At 31.6% G+C, this 17,285-nt stretch overlaps 1 long non-coding RNA gene across 1 annotated transcript; it reads left to right on the top strand.

The window, feature by feature from the left end:
• The first annotated feature begins 9,733 nt into the window (after window positions 1–9,733).
• LOC102668038 (uncharacterized) lies at window positions 9,734–13,601 on the top strand. Its single transcript, XR_001386722.3, has 2 exons — window positions 9,734–11,954; window positions 13,093–13,601. It is a non-coding gene; the product is annotated as an uncharacterized lncRNA (long non-coding RNA).
• The last annotated feature ends 3,684 nt before the right edge of the window (window positions 13,602–17,285 follow it).

The following is a 17,285-nucleotide window of genomic DNA, read 5'->3' on the forward strand; positions in this document are numbered from 1 at the left end:
ATAATTTGAGGAACTAAAATATTTGTCATTTGATATTATCAAGGATTAAAAAGACTTTGTTTTTAAAATTTTGAATTAAAAAGACTTTTTTTTTGTATTAGGAAAGTAACTGATATAAGTAATTTCAATAACTAATTTGATATATCATTCAATTAAAATTATTTTACTTATGTATGATTGTGGCGATTTCAACAAGTAGGATTTTTAAATGGTAATGCTTACAAAACAAAATATTATTAAAAAAACTAAAATCTCAGTCAATAAATATTTTTCACTATATATCTAATTTAGCAATTAAATAATTTTATTGCTAGCTTGTATGCCATTAGAGATTAGCAATGGCAGTCTCAGTTACTAATTTGGCTCTCAAGCAACCATGTATAATGACTAATTAAGTTACACGAATGATCGATTTATTAGTTTCTAACATATATTACCGATCAATTGTAGTATTTATTGTTGACAATATTAATGATTTGTTTGAGATGGACATGAATGATGTGTCTTAGGTGGACTGTTGACATGTCCGAGATGGATAACTAGTGTTGGACTAAACTTTGGCGTGCCTGATAGCTTAAGATCTGAGTTCTCTTTAGGTCAGCTAGTGCTTTAGTACTAACCAAGACACCATGAAAAATGAATAGATACATATACTAAAATACTCTAATGCTCAAATTAGTAATAATCTTATCAAAATGATAATATATATATATGATAAGATATTCTATCAGTATTCTTAGCTTAGTTAATCAGTTTGCATTTGATAGAATATATTATCAGAATATAAGATAAGATATTCTATTATTATTCTTAGTTTATCTTAAGCATGTAATCCTTTATATAAGCTAATGATGTTTAACAAAAGGGGAGAGAAAAATATTCTTTCCCTCATCCCTAGAGCTAGCTTTTGGGGTTGAGTTAGGCCCAAACTCACCTTCTAAGATGGTATCAGAGCCCTAGCGCCTTCCTTTGGCATTCGCACACAGGCCCTAGTGTCGTTCAGCCCCTTTCTTTTTCTTCTCCATCACCATGTCTCACTTAAACTCTATCTTTCACACTGCTCTTGTTGTCTCCAACATCAAGAATCATGTCCCAATCATTCTTGAGATGGAAAATGTCCAATACGTGACATGGGCTGAACTTTTCAAACCCAGGTGAGCCTTTTTGCTCGTTGTCTCTCTCAAATCACTTCCCTTACCTTACCTTCCCTCCATCTCTTATTTCTTCTTCTTCTCACCGCCATGACGGACAATAAGAGTTCTTTCCATTCGTCTCTTGCGGTTTCCAATATAAGGAACCATATCTCCATTACTCTTGAAATGGAAAATGTCTGTCGAAGAGCTACCTCGTCATTCAACTTGTTTCGGGTCTCACAAGTGCATATCGAGGTGTAGGGACATTAATTCAGCAGAGTGATCATCAACCTTCATTTTATCAGGCTCGGTCGATGCTCACACTTGAGGAAGCAGGATTGACAATGTTGGCTACCTCACAATCCATTTATGACTCAAATTTCTCTCATTCATACTAACAACGACGTGGGAAGCCGTCTGGATATCACAAGAATTATGAAAAAAAAAATTAGTGGCGGTGGTCCTGGGTCCAGTTCGAGACAGTCTCAGTGTTCGTGTTCATCGACCTCTCACTTCGACTACGAGGGTGTGATAGAATATATTATAAGATATTCTATCAGTATTCTTAGCCTAGTTAATCAGTTTGTATTTGATAGAATATATTATCAGAATATGAAATAAGATATTCAATTATTATTCTTAGTTTATCTTTAAGCTTGTAATCCTTTATATAAGTTAATGATGCTTAACGAAAGGGGAGAGAAAAATATTCTTTCCCTCATCCCTAGAGTTAACTTTTGGGGTTGAGTTAGGCCTCTCACATTATTCATTCTAAGAATATTCTTACTTGCATGATGGCATTGGTAGTATAAATAGGCATCAAAATTGGGGTGAATTTCTTGACATAAAACTCAAGGTCTCTCTTGAACAATTATATCCTAAGTTTACTTAAGGTCAAAATATGATTCACCATTCATTAGCGTAGGCTAATTTTTTTATTGTTGGCGTTGACCAAGGTCAACACTTAATGTTTCAAGTTGTCCCAATATATGAATGTTAAAAAGTCATTATTATACATATTACGCTTAAAACTAGTATGTAATTAAGAGTTAGCAGTTATCATAATACTGTCAAATGCATTTGACCAACTATTGATTAGATTATTAACTAAATTTGGTAATGTTTTTGTCATTAATTATCTTTTTTAGTGAATGTATATTTTTTTCACTACTATAATAATAATATTTTACGACATCAAATTAAAGTCGGTTTTGAAAAAATGTCTTAAAATAAAATACAATGGCAAAGTTGTAATTAAAAGAAGATGAATGACGACTGTTTTTACCAAGACTATTGTTGTTAACATTTTTCACTTTCCAAACACAACGAGTTTTAGAAAAAATCGTCGTTGTCTAAACATTAATTTTCTTGCTCCCTTCTCACTTTTCACACTTCCTCCAAACCCTCTCTGTCACTCTCACTGTCACCCTCACTTCCTCCAAACCCTCGCCTCCCTCTTTTGCTTCACTGTCACCGCCAAAGTCCTCTCCTTCAAGTTCCTCGGCTTTGATCTCAACTTCTAATGGTTCATTGATTTCGGCAGCCTCTACCTCTCCGCCTCCTAGGGCGGGATCCAGTGGGAGAAGCAGGTCCACACCTCCGCCCATATCCACCGTCAAGGCAACATGTCCGTTCTCGTCATCGGCGCAGTTGGCTTCGTCGGCTCCCACGTATCCCTCGTGTTAAAACGACACGGAGACGACATTATCGGACTCGACAAGCATGATGTCTTCATCGTCGAAGGCGACCTTAACGAAACCAAGCTCTTGGCAAAGCTTTGACATACATGATGCACCTTGCAATGCAGGCCGTGTTGATGATGCAAGAAAGAAGGAGTTTATGATGTTGTCAGTATCATCTATTTGGGTTTTATGGAGGTCCCGAGGGTCAGAATGTCAATAAAGGTCCGTTCATTGTTTTGTTTCATTTCACTTTCTGCCATGCTGAGGAGTCTTATTAGTTTTGTTTGTGTGTTTTGATTGGACAGTGAACACCGAGCTGGTGTTTATTCTGTTAAATCTCCCTATAAATGGCTTATGCAAAATTTCACTACGTAATTTGATATGCATGTCCCTGGTAACTCGCACCTTTTATGGAGCATCAAAGTTCTCATTCAGGCCAAATTTTTTGCTTGGTGTGCTTGTTGGAACTATCTTCCCACCCGCATCAAACTCCACTCCAAAGGTATTAATTGTTCCCATTCTTTTGAAAATTGTTCTGCATCCCAATTTTGTCAATTGGGGTTTGTGCATCAAGAATGAAGTTGGTTTTTTCATCATAGCTCGCACAACTTGGTCGAATCAACCTCTTTCTATTTTTGAAGGTGAAGCCTGGGATCACCTCCTGGCTATACGGTGGCTTCAAGGGATTATTGTTTCCCATGGATTGCAAGATTGTTGTTGACAAGCTCAGGGTTTCCTTTGCAGATCATTCTGAGCTAGGTTCTATCATTAAGGAATGTCAATCCCCCATCTCTTATTTACCAAAATTTTCTGTTAATTAAGTTTGTTCCAAGGCAAACTAATGTAGTAGCTCATTCCCTTGCTAGGGTTGTTGCATCTCACGCTAGTCTTTTTGATTATCATATCATTCCCTAATGTATTGACTCTCTTCTTATTAATGATACGAGTTAAGTTTTGTTCTCTACAAAAAAGAGGTAATATGGGTTTAGAAAATTTGCTAGTGTTCCATCGTTTTTGTTGGGTGTTGGGTTCATTGCCTTAGTTACGAGTATTATAAAGCATTGTTGGTTATTTTTAGTAAGGGGGGAGAAGGGTATATACTTGGTTCACTACGTATTTATGTCTGAATTTTATTTGTTGATTGTTATTGCCTTTTGGTCTTTACATTGAGGAAAAACAAGAACTGTAATTTCAATGTTCTGTCAGGCTTCATGATATGGTTGAGTATATTTTTTTTTTGTGTTGTGAACATTTTTCACACCTGAATTTGCATTGAGCTCATCCTTACCATATAAGTGTCAGGAAAACGTGCTAAAATTAAAGGAATGGGGTCCAAAAGATGCAAATGCAAGAGGATCAACCAGACTAACTAATAATCTTGTTGACATTCCTAACAAAGGGAGACGATTATCAATGGATGCTAGAATTGAAAATTTCCATGTTGGAAGCTCAACAGTAGCCACTAATAAGATTAGGATGAGGGAGAGGCAAATTTTGGGTAAAAGCCATAAAGAAATTGAAGAGATATGGTTAGAGGTACTTGAGAGGATACAAGTTACTAGTCTGAAAGAGTTTATGTTTAAAGAAGACAAGTTGATCTCTGTTAGTTTTAGGGAAGGTGAGTGTCAAATCTGCATAATGCTTATTCAATAATGCAATTAATTATATTTTGTATTGATATGATTAAAATCTTCCTCTTAGAAATGTCATTTTGTGTTAATATAATATTCATAATTTTTCGATACATTTTAAATCTAGAAGAACTAGGGGATAAATTTGTCTTGTATTTGATTGCACTAGCTATAGCATCATGCAAAGGGCCTGAAAATTCTGATATGGTAGCATTATTAATGTTCTTATTAGAGTTTATCATAAAGGTAAAATGGTTAACAATCTCGTGACACTCAGCTTTTAGTAGTGTCATTACCAGTGTTAATATAACATGCACAAGTTATGATAGAGTTGCTTTATTTGACATTTGCTTTACTCGTCAACATTCACTATTTATCTAATGATATTTGATGGTTTTTTGTACAGCTTCAATTGTGCAGCTAATGTTTAGTTCTCAATTGACCAAATCTATTGCTGAGAAGTTCAGAGGTCATATCTTACAAGCATTTGAATTTGTCCTTGGATCTTCTATAATAATAGAAATTACTTGTGAACATGGGAACCATGGATACCCATGATTCTTATGGAATTTTGCTTATGTTTACCCTGCTACAATAGAGCAGTGGCATATCCATTGATTTGCACGAATTTATTGTGAATTGAGCCTCAAAATACTCTCTTTTGATGTTCCATAGGTTAATACATTAAAACTTTAACTTAATTTCATATTATAGTGATGTTATAACTTGTTTGTAACACTTTAAAACTCAGATTCTGCCAAAAACATAAAATCTGTCGAGCACTGGTTCCTGTTTTAATTGTATGAAACTAAATTACCTTTAAGTGTGTTTTTAAATTACAAATACTGTTAGACCCTAATCCTATGGTAATCAACCAAAACATGAAAATTAAAGCTTGTATGGCACACTTTTTGGCTCAATTTGTTGCATAATTCTGTAGTAATATACAACAACATTTAACTTAGCTATAATTCATTTTTAGTGAGCCAACCAAACGGGTCACTTAAGATGCACTATTTGTACCTTGCTGCGGGATTGGAAATCTGTCAAATTCATGTGGGTTGTTATGGTATTGATTTCAAGCTTAAATTCAGGAAGTTAATTTGTTTTGAGTGTATTTTGATGATTCAAAAGTTACTAAATCATTACCCTAAGGGTATGTGACCAAACTACGCATTTTCCCGTGCTTATAACATGTATATGTGCCATTTTTTTGCATAATTGTCCAGAACATATTGGCTGCATATATCTATGTTATAACTTATAATAGCTGCTTATTAATTTGAAAATCATTTACTCCTCTTAGGAGACTAGAACCAAGATCAAGGAGCTTGCTATGCTGGAAAGCATCAAGAGTAACCCGATGAATTTATTGCTCTTTCTCTCAAAGGAAAAATGACCCCATGTACAAGGAAAAGGTAACCTCTTATTGCTTTTTATGTGCTTCCTGACTATTTTGACAATAAAAATTGTCAACTTGGTATGACTTTGCCTTTTGATTATTTCAAGCTGAAAAGTTCATCAAAGGTCTTTATGAAACTTTTCTAGAGGATGGGTTGCTTCCTATATACATTAATCCACTTACTGGAACTTGAAAATGATAACAAACATGCGCACACACAAAAAAATATATCTAGAACATCAAGGGTTGAACTAATTGTGTACTTTCTTTGGCAGGGAGATCTCAACATTAATCACTCAGACAAACTGGAGGTGGTCAAGAATGAATTTAGGTACACTATGGAGCAAGATCCTTTTGTAATTGACATAGGCTTGTCCCTAGCATTTTCTACTGCCAACTAGGATTCTTTATTTTCTTAAAATGTTACCTTATCTTTTGCAAATGACATTCTAATTGATGAACCTATAGTGTTTTCATCTCCTCAAAAAATCGATATTGACAAGAGAGGTACATCTATATTGTTTTATTTTGCACAAAAATTATTTTATGATTTTATCTTTTGAATATTGAATGGTTGCCTTGTAGATAAAGGGAAAGGAATAGACAAACAACTTACTTGAAGAAGCAAGCACAAACTTGAAACCAAAAGCTAGAACAACAGATGAAATTAAGGCTAAATACATAAAGACGGGCACATGGGTACATCTATATTGTTATTTTTCTATTTAATCATGTCTTGTCATATTTTACTAGATATCTATTTTAATTTTATGACGCACATATTAGTGTAATTCTTTTACTAGAGATATATTTTAATTTTATGACGGGTACTTGGGCTCATTAACTTTAGCATAATGCCTTAATTGTTCCTTTACTTGGTATCATTTTATTTGCTAATGTCTTAATTGTTCCTATATATTATGATTCCAAAATAATTGAACACATCTTCATTCTTTCCTATTACTACTCCCACCAATTAAATACTTATCTTTTAGAGCCTAATTTTATATGAGCTTATGTGGGTGTTGAATTTGACAATACAAAGAGAAAACGAAACTTCTTGAATTTAATTTGAATAAGTTATTTTTTATTTTTTTATATAAAAAAATACATTCTAAGTCAGTTCTCTAAAAAATCGTTTCAAAAAATCATCTTAGAATCCTCAATATATTTTAATTTTTTTGAAAATATTCTAAGACAACTCTCTAAAAAACCGTCTTAAAATGATGACATTTAAAAATCATCTTTAAATGCTACCTTTCTAAGACCGTTCTTATAAAACGATTTTTATGGAACCGTCATAAAAAGTTGATATTTTCTACAATGTTGCCTACAACGACAGTTAATAACCGATGTCGAATGTGTGAATTAACCGACATAGAATGTATTTTTTTCAATAGTGTTTACTCTATTATTAATATGATATATTTTATTGATAACTAATCTACGTTAAAAAATTTAATTAATCATATTTAAGGAAGTGTCCCATCCCAAATTCATTTTCTTGGTTCATAAGGCTTAAACACTATTAAAGGCTAATGCTACTTGTACTAAAGTAATGTTGATAATATATATATATATATATATATATATATATATATATATATATATATATATTAAACCTACATATATTTATAACAATATGTATGGAAATTTTGTCATATTCCTCTTTGTTAAGTATATTTAAACTTTAAAGACCTGACAATAGTTTAAATTTATTGTCAATTTTAATTGGCTAGTTGCATTAAGTTCTTAATTGGACTGATGGATGGGGCGTGCATTTTGTTGTTGTACCGAATCAACATGTTACTTTAATGATTTATATGCATATGGATGCTTTTGTGTCTAAACACAAACCAATTTCTATGACTAGCTAGTGCATGTGTGTCTATCGATCATAGCAATTTACTGTTTGCCTGAACCAACTGCCACCTTTCTATATGGGTGCAAATTAAAGACAAACATATATTTTTTTTAAGAAACAAAACATATATACGACTTGAATTAGCTTATTATCAAGGATTTGTTTTCAAATTCCCGTGACATTGTTTTCATTAAATGGTTTCAATATTTTGACAGCTGATAATAAATTTTTGGTATTTACGTTGTTACCGTATATATAGCATTATACTATTTACCGTATATATATAGCATTATACTATATTAATATTATTTTTTTCTTGACCATGATACAAAGTAGTCCCCACCCCAAATACTACTATTTTATTTTGACACAACTCAAATTTATATTTTGTCAGGATATTGTTTTCTTTCCTGGTTTAAAACTTTTAACAATATGAACGCAGTGTGATACGAAGAGGAAACGATAAACTGTAACTGCTGAGCGCCATTCATTTAAAAATGTATTATTTTTTTACTGCAAAAAAATATCAATATTTATAATCAACCTATCAGATCAACTTAGTGAATTATGAGGACCTTAATAGTTTATATATAGTCTTGCCTTAAAAAAATAGTTTATATATAGTTTTATTATTTAATTATATACGAAAAATATAATAAAAATAAGTTATATTCTGAATAGTACGTATGAAGTTGTATTATCAAAATTCCCTCTCTCCCCTCGAAAAAAAAGAATCAAAATTCCCTCTATCTCAAATGCACACGCAAAGTCTAGTGAATGAATTTGCTCATGATAGATTATCACGGGACTTTATGTTAAAAATTGTGCTTAATTCTCTTTTTATTATTTTGCTGATGCTATGAGCCATGATGGTTGTTATAGGCTTTGTGAATAGTTTTTTTCTCTTTTGTTTTGGCTTTTATTTTTTATATTTTCCTATGTATAAAAAAATACTTGCAATTTTTCCTAACATATTTATCTAATATTTATAAGAAAGCGATACATAAAATTATCGTAATTTTATTTTCTGTAAAATATTTGTTATTTTTAATTCATAATTTTCCAATCATCTATAGTGGTTTTTTTTTTTGTTGATAGAATCTATAGTGGTTAACACTTGCTGATTTTGCCACTTAGACCATACAATTAATTAAACTATAATAAACAAGTGAATGAGTCATCATGAGAATATTATAGTTAGACCTATAATTGATGATGGAATAGTACGCCTAGATGCATTGCATTTGCATATATAAAGGTTATATAAAGGTTCTCTGTGGAACCTATTCGTACAACTTGTAATGAATGAATACATTTACATTTAGATGAGTCTATATTATATCATACGTGACACGATATGAAGTACGAATTAAATTCATATCACAGGGTGTGAACCAAGATCTAATACATACTGTGTATTAGTTTTTATTTGTTTTTATCTATAATATTTTTTCTTTTCTTTTCAAATCAGATAAAATTACTGAGAAAAAACAATTTCTCCCACCAAATTTTAGCTTTATTATTGTAAAAAATAAATTATATTATATTAAATTAGTATCCTTAATTATACATCTAATTTGATTCTTTTAATTAAAGATAATTAATGTGAGATTTTTAAAAGGTACTGAAAAGAAAAAGATAAAAAATAAAAGTCAAATAATCCTTGATTATGATAAAACTTATCTAGCTAGCTAGCACATTACTAGAGATAAAGATGGAAAATGGAAAATTAAGGAAATAATTTGAGACATTGGAATCTACAGCAAGAGATTTGTGAAATTAAATAAAAGAAGATTACATGGATTTGAAAGTTGATCACCACTTTAGGAAAGTCATCACGAAAGATGGAGTAATTAAGTTTTTCCAATGCTAGAGATAAAGAGGAAATTAACATGATTATAAACTTTTTGAGATTCTGTGAATGTAGTTGGATAAGATAAGGTTGAAAAGAAAATCGAAGCAGCAAAGTAAATAGTCAAAGTTCAAATTAAGTTGGCACTTACAATGTCTAGCACCCCAATTTACCATAGAATTTTTGTCCACTAGGCACTTGCCCCAGCCTCCATGCCTATTGGAAATGGAAATCAATTAAGTTGAGTTTTCAATTCACCCTAAACCGTCGACACCATGTGCGCCTTTTGTATTTCCATTAATTGTCTCCGGCGGCCATATATACAATTCTAGAATATGGGGATTGGTTAGGATAGTGATTGTTATAAAAAAAATTAAATATAATATAGTTTATTAAATATTGAGTTTAGCTATTGAATGTATTATGGATCAATGAACTATTATGGGATTATCTATCCAATATATGTAATAGAAAGGAGTAGTCCGTTGAAAAGTTTAAAATGGACATCTTTAATCGTTGACACCTGGCGTGATAACAAATAAATTTGTAATTTTAATGGGTTTTTCCTCTGTGTTTTATTTTATTTCAAACAAGGGGCCCCAAAACCCAAATCCTAATCTAATTCGCTTGCGATTATGGCGTCCGAGAGTGCTTCTCGATTGACTTCCATGGCTGATTCGTACATTGGGAGCTTGATAAGCTTGACCTCTAAGAGTGAGATCAAATACAAAGGTATTCTCTACCACATCAACACTGAAGAGTCCAATATTGGCCTCAAAAATAGTATTCTTCTGCTACCCACTTCTTTTTTCTTATGAATTTCCTTTCAAGATGTTAATAATATGCGTCACTCGAGAATGAGTTGCATTTGCAGAGCCTCTCTGACCGCATGGCGGAGCTAGAGATCTTGGGGCTATTCATTTTTGTGCAGATTCGGTTTTATTGTTTGCAAAACAGAGGGAGCGGTGAGTCACTGATGGCGAAGGCAGTGATGATGGGTGGGGTCCTGTTTGGAAAAAGCACTGTTGTTGGTGCTTAGCTCAGTTGGCTGAGTCTAATTATAGGCAGGTTTGCAGTACCCTAATTGTATTTTCTTATGTATATATTGAAATTAATTTCATAGCATCTATTCAATGCAATGTTGTTGATACTCTTATTGTATTAATATATATATTGAAATTAATTTATTCAATAAACCTGTCTATATTTTCTTATTTTTGTAGTACTATTTTTGTCTATCTCCACATTCTGAATTACTTTATATCATCATCTACTTCACCAAATTGCCCATAGTGAAATATTACCGTTCAAAAGCAGTGTTAGAGGATTGCTGCTGACCTTGTTGCTGCTGGCATTCAAACAAAGACTAATGATCAACTAATATAATTATGCTAAAACAATAATACTTTACTCACTTGGAAATAATCTTTTATTATCTCCTAAAAGATTTGGAACTTTTGTAGGGTGGATATGATAGCAAAAAAGAAGAGTTGTTGAGCAACAAACAATTATTTATTGAGAACCTTGATTATGCAGTTGATTTATTTTTTATATGTGGTAACACTGTCAATCTTCCCTGGATTTTTGTGTGAAAATACTCGAACACATCAGTTAGGCACATGGTGAGTGTTTAATTTATGCTTAGTCTTTAATCCAATTGCCTTTTAACATAATCAGTTTTGGAGCAAACATTTTCCACTTAACATGATTAGAATGTAGATATAACGTTCCCCAAATGCAAAATAAGCATATGCCTAATACATAGCTTGTGACCATGGCTTTAAAAACTTTAATTAGAATATTAGATCCTTTGATTTTTGTGTTTGTCCATTTTGTCATTTAGATGGCTGATGGAACTGATAGGAAAAAAAGTTAAAGGAGTTTATTTTAGAACTAGTGGTGATCATTGCAGGTACCCAGTTGTTTTAATTGGTATGTATAGTGGATTTCATAGCAAGATGTATTCCCCTTGTGCCATGGCTAAAGTTTCAATCAAGTAAGGGTCTACTAATAGCATTGTTTTCTAGATTCTTGTTGATCCCAGCATTCTACTTCACAACAAAATATGGTGACCAGGGATGGATGATCCTGCTAACCTCCTTCTTGGGACTCACCAATGGCTATCTCACTATTTTTGTTCTCACTGTGGCACGAAGAGGTTACAAGGCAAGTTCACCCAACCCACAATTCACAAATGAAAAACTAATACAAATACATTTTATGGATTTAATTTCTATTTAAAAAGAGAAATGATATTTGAGAAATCAATACTAAATATTTGCTCATCTAATCTAATATACTTTAAAAGAGCTTAAGCCTTTTGGAGAAGCTGAAGGATAAAGCCCGTTGGAAGACCAAAATTCTGCCATATAACCATACCATTGAGTAAGGTGACTAATTTTTAATTTTGTTGCTAAAACTCTTGGAAATCCATTAAATATTCATTGCATAGAACTTATGTTACTCTAATTGATTGACATGGTTAGCACATTAGAGACAATATATAAGTCAGTCAGTGATTCAAGGGAACTGTTATCGGTCTGTCAGGATTTATTAAATTCCTTGCAAATCAATGTACTCAAGTACCTCTACATGATTTTAAATTTTAGTATGTTAGAAATGTCAAGTTAAGTAATAGTGAGTGAATTCTAGGTGTTTATGGCATAATTGAGTGAAAAGTCACTTAACTTAAAATTGATGTGGCATGGTAGGACTAGGACCCATAAAAAGAGTTATGAACCCCTCCTATGGTGTTCACTGTTGGATGATGACCTTATCATTTTCGCTAAGAACTCTATGGATTTGTGTTCTGTTTTACCTTAACTCCTTTGGGTTTCATTTATATTTTTTGAATATTTATACATTGTTTACTATGGTAGAGCGTTATTTTCAATATACATGACTACAATAGTATAGTACATGCTAGTTCAAATGAGTAATGGGTTGGGGCTTTTAGATTGGTATCAAGGGGCTAGATGTGCAAGTTTATATAGCTTACCATGTTGTTATGTAATGTACCAATGAGTCTATGGGTTTAGGGAGACATTGGAGGTATTGTCAATGATTTTTCTGTTTTTAGTCCTTTTTTCTTGGATTATGATGGTTTGTGTATAAAACTTTATCTTTCTGGGATTTTTTTTCCTATTCTATTTTTATTAGTGCAGATTATATAAATTAAGAGTGAACAAAATTATTTTAAAATTTCTTCTATTTTAATGATTGTGTTACTCAATCGACTTGGATGGGCATTTGAAGAAATTTCTTTTTATCATTTTTCTCACTCAAAGACGTGATATAAGAACAAAATAGTGTGAGGAAAGTTACAAGTGATGTTGCTTTTTCTGATAATAATGAAATATCTTTGAGATTTGATATTGTGTATGCATGTACATTGATCAAGAGTTATGATGGAATAAAATAAATATTTTACCTAGACTTAGCTTTTGACGGTAAGGAGAAAATTTTGAAAGCTGGTATGACTTACTTTTCATTTTTAATACCTTGTATTTCATACTTTCTTGATTTCAGATCTGCCCTCTGTCCTGTCCATTTTCCCGTGTCTGTTATTTGGATTCATAACAACATAGGGAAAAGCTGGTATTGAATGGAGTCTAATGCCCTTCTGTCCTTGCATTGGAAAAAAGAAAACTGGTCATAATTTATTGATTTTAAACTAAATAGGAGTTCAACTTCAATACACCCATATGGACTTGGTGCTTGATGTTATGTATGAAAGTTTGAGTAAATTATGATTAAGTTAGCAATTGTATATAACGTGTAATGCTGGGGTTTGAGGTTGGAGACATGATGATAGGTGTAATTAATTGGTGTTTGAGCTTGAAATAGAATTACTTCTCACAAACTAGCATTTGACATCGATCTTGATTGAACTAAATTGTTTGATCATTTGGTTACATACACTCATCATTATTGTGTTGGTTTTGATTGAGTGCTAGGTAGATTCGATGAGAAAAGAGTGGTTATTGTATTTTTTATCAGCCAAAAGTGGTTATTGTATATATTTTTTGTTTTTGTCATTTTTATGTGTCATTATGAGTATGTCAATTGTTATTATAAGAAAAAAAAAGACTGAAATTAAAGGAGAAATATGAATCATGATCTAACTGATTCTTAATCAAATCACTATTTTGCTACTAAAACAAAAACAAAAAAAAGTGCGGAACCACCCTGCGTATGCACGGGTTCAAAGCTAGTTTTAGTTTAAAAGGTTAATTTTGTATTCGGAGAAACTTGAAAAGAAAATTGTATCACTTGTATAATTAGTTACATTTAATATGTAGTTGAATGTATCATGGTGTATTTATTTTTGATATCATTGATACGCGTTTTAATATAATATTTATTTTACCGAAAAAAACATAGTTTGGGTTGTGATCCTTGTGGAGAATATCTGGTTTCTACCAAAAAAAAAAAATATTAAAAATATTTATATTATTAATTAATTAAAATTTATGTTTAAATTGTATTTAAATATTTTGCATTGGTTCTCATATGGAAAAAAATGTTGTTCGCATCTTGTTGAAGTGTTTAAACACTCGTCTTAACCCAAATTTAGTCGAATAACTTGGTTAAATCTGATCATTTTTTTATTTATAATTTTTTACTATTTTATTATTATATTACTTAACCTGAAATTTTTTTTTATTTATTTGTAAATGAAGATACTGAAAATATTAAAAGGTAGGAAAGTTGTTATAGATTTCTTGGATTAACCTAACATGTTATATTAGTGTGACTAAAATTGAGATATATTTTTCAAGCAACATCTCGTTTGATTTTATAAAACAAAAAATATGAATGAATTGAAAAATTACACTAAAAGTTATCAATTAAATATTTTGACAAAAATTAATTAACTTCATAAATACTTTATACCGATAAAAAAAAGACATGAGATTATCAAATTCTTGACCCACTAAAAATATTTTCACGACTGTATGTCCAATACTTTTTTCTATGGGACAATGTTATTATTAATTTATTAATAAAAAGAATTCAAAAGCTTAAATGCATAACTTAGTGTTTTACTTATTTTTTCTTAAATATAAAAACTTAAATACATGTGATATAAAAAATAATAAAAATAATAAACAAATAGTGTCTTTCATAATCACCTAATAATTTTTCTCATAACGCGTGGCAATTAGGTTCAAATATCATGACAGAATTATACGCAATTTTTAATTTGCCAACTTGGCTGGAATCTACACGTCACCATGCCACTTTACCTCCTGCTCTCTAGGAACCCGATATCTATCTACTTTCTAGTCTATTATTAATCCTACTTCATTTAATTAGTTCATACTATTTACTGATATATTATCTAAATATAAAAAATTAATATTATATATAATGATTTCTAATTCTGCAAATTGTTTTATGCTGACGTACATTTACATAAAAAACAAAGTCTAAAATTGTAAAACAAAATGTTTTTTATTTTATTTTAATACTCACAAAATAATTTCTAATAATTTAATTATTATTACTCTCTAGGGGTAAGCAAATGGGTTTAACCCAATCTCACTCCGACATAACCAAACTAAGAAAATAAATTTGGGAATTAAAAAAAAAAATTTGGGTGGATTTGAATAGTCAACGAATAAGCAGGTTTCAAATTCGATCTCAAATAATTTTTGATGGTCGGATTTGGGTTCAAATTTTTTAATCTGTTGGTACCCGACCCGATAATATAACTATGTGAGACACATATAAGAGTTTAAAGGCCCAATCTAGCAAAGCCCAATGCCTCCCTTGCATCCCATATCAGACACAAATAGTTGCGTAAGTGTAACCCTAATCTCATTTCTTTTCTTGCATCGCAGCCTCCTCTCAAGTCTAAAAATCTTATCGGTTTGCTTGAGCCTCTTGGTTTGTCTCCTTCCTCTTTGTTCGCTTGAACCTATCTTGTGTGTTGCATCGTGAAGGAACTCATTGAGCTAAGTTCACTTTCATCTACAACTACTCTCATACACCATGGAAGCCAATGGCTGCCAAGACTTGTACGACATTAGTCCTTGTTGCGTTTCAATATTAGGTAAGTCCCCTTGTTGCGTCTCTATATGTTTTTTTTTTCTCACTACTATATTTTAGTATATTGGAGTATGAATTATGAAAGGATTAATTTATTTTTTTGGCTAGGACTTTAACTAGAAAATGACTCTTTATTTAATTTTGCAACAACAACCATTAGTGTGGAGGTCCATTCACTAGACTTCCATTTTTTAATGTGTAATGTAACTTTTAATTAGCTTCAACTTCTTCTTTTTCTTTCAATGGGTGTTATGATTATTAACTTTTGATTATTTTCTCACTTGTTAAAAGAAATGCTCAATTTAAAGCTAGGAAGATTAGAATTGAGAATCTAGAAAATTCTCTAAACCTTCAAAGAATATCAAAATCAACAACAACACCTTCACATGCTTCGAATGTGGGATGCAATGTCACATCAAATCTTAATGTACTATTTATCTTAGAAAACTACTTGCTGAAAAGAAAGAAAAGAAGGACAGAAAATAGAAAAAAATGCCTACATAGCCTGGGAAGACAATGCATCCACATCCTCCGACTCTTCTAGTAAAGATGTTGCAAATATATGCTTGATGGAGGATTCAATGGATGACTCTTCAATCATTGAAGAAACTGAGATAAATTCTGAATTTGAAGAAGTTTTGGAAGCATTTAATGAAATGCATGATGAAACCCAAAGGCTTGCTATTTCAAACAATAAGCTGAGAAACAATCTAAAATTACATATCACTAAATTGGCTTCAACACAAAGTGAGATGGATAAATTTAGATAAGAAAATGAAAATTTTGTTTCAAGCTATAAAGTCACTGGTTGTGTTTGTGCATCTACTACTCTTAATATGAATGATTACAAATCTTTGCAAATTGAATTTGAAAAGCTAAAAAAAGATCACTATGAAGAACGTATAAAGTTGCAAACTGAGTTTTCCTATCTTAAAGATTTGTTTAGAAAATTGAACAAAGGAAAGAGTGATCTTAGTCACTTGCTCAGTGTACAAAAGCATACTACCGATACAACTGGTTTGGGGTATAACAAGAAAATTACCTTTTCTAAGAAAACCAAGTTTGCATTCCGAAAAGGTGAACCCAAACAAAATCTCCAAAAAGAAAAATATAATGCATTCTATGCTTAAAGCAAAGACTTGTCATTATTGCATGAAAAGAAAACACATCTTATAAATGCTATGTTAGGAGATTTGACGTACCTAAAGGTAAATATGTTTAGATTCCTAAAGATTTAATTGTAAAAATTAACCCCATTGGACCCAACCTCAATTAGGTACCACCTCTATCTAATTGATTTTGTCTTGTATGTGTGCCTAAAAGCAAGGGACTCATTATGGTACTTGGATAGTGGCTGCTCTAGGCACATGACGGGTGACAAGTCCAAACTTATTGACTTTGTGTCAAGGGAATGAGGATATGTCACTTTTGGAGACAAAAATATGGGAAGAATTTTGGGAGAAGGAAACCTTGGAAATCAGCACAAGACACAAATAAAAAATGTTCTATATGTTAATGGACTTAAGCACAATCTCTTGAGCATTAGTCAATTATGTGACAAGGGCTTCAAAATTGAATTTAACAAGAATTGTTGTCCTATTTATGAAGCTATTTCTGGTGAGGTTTTTCACATAGGTAAAAGAATATTTAATGTCTACATGTTGAAT

Source organism: Glycine max, chromosome 19, assembly GCF_000004515.6.
Source record: "Glycine max cultivar Williams 82 chromosome 19, Glycine_max_v4.0, whole genome shotgun sequence".
Classification (NCBI taxonomy): domain Eukaryota; kingdom Viridiplantae; phylum Streptophyta; class Magnoliopsida; order Fabales; family Fabaceae; genus Glycine; species Glycine max.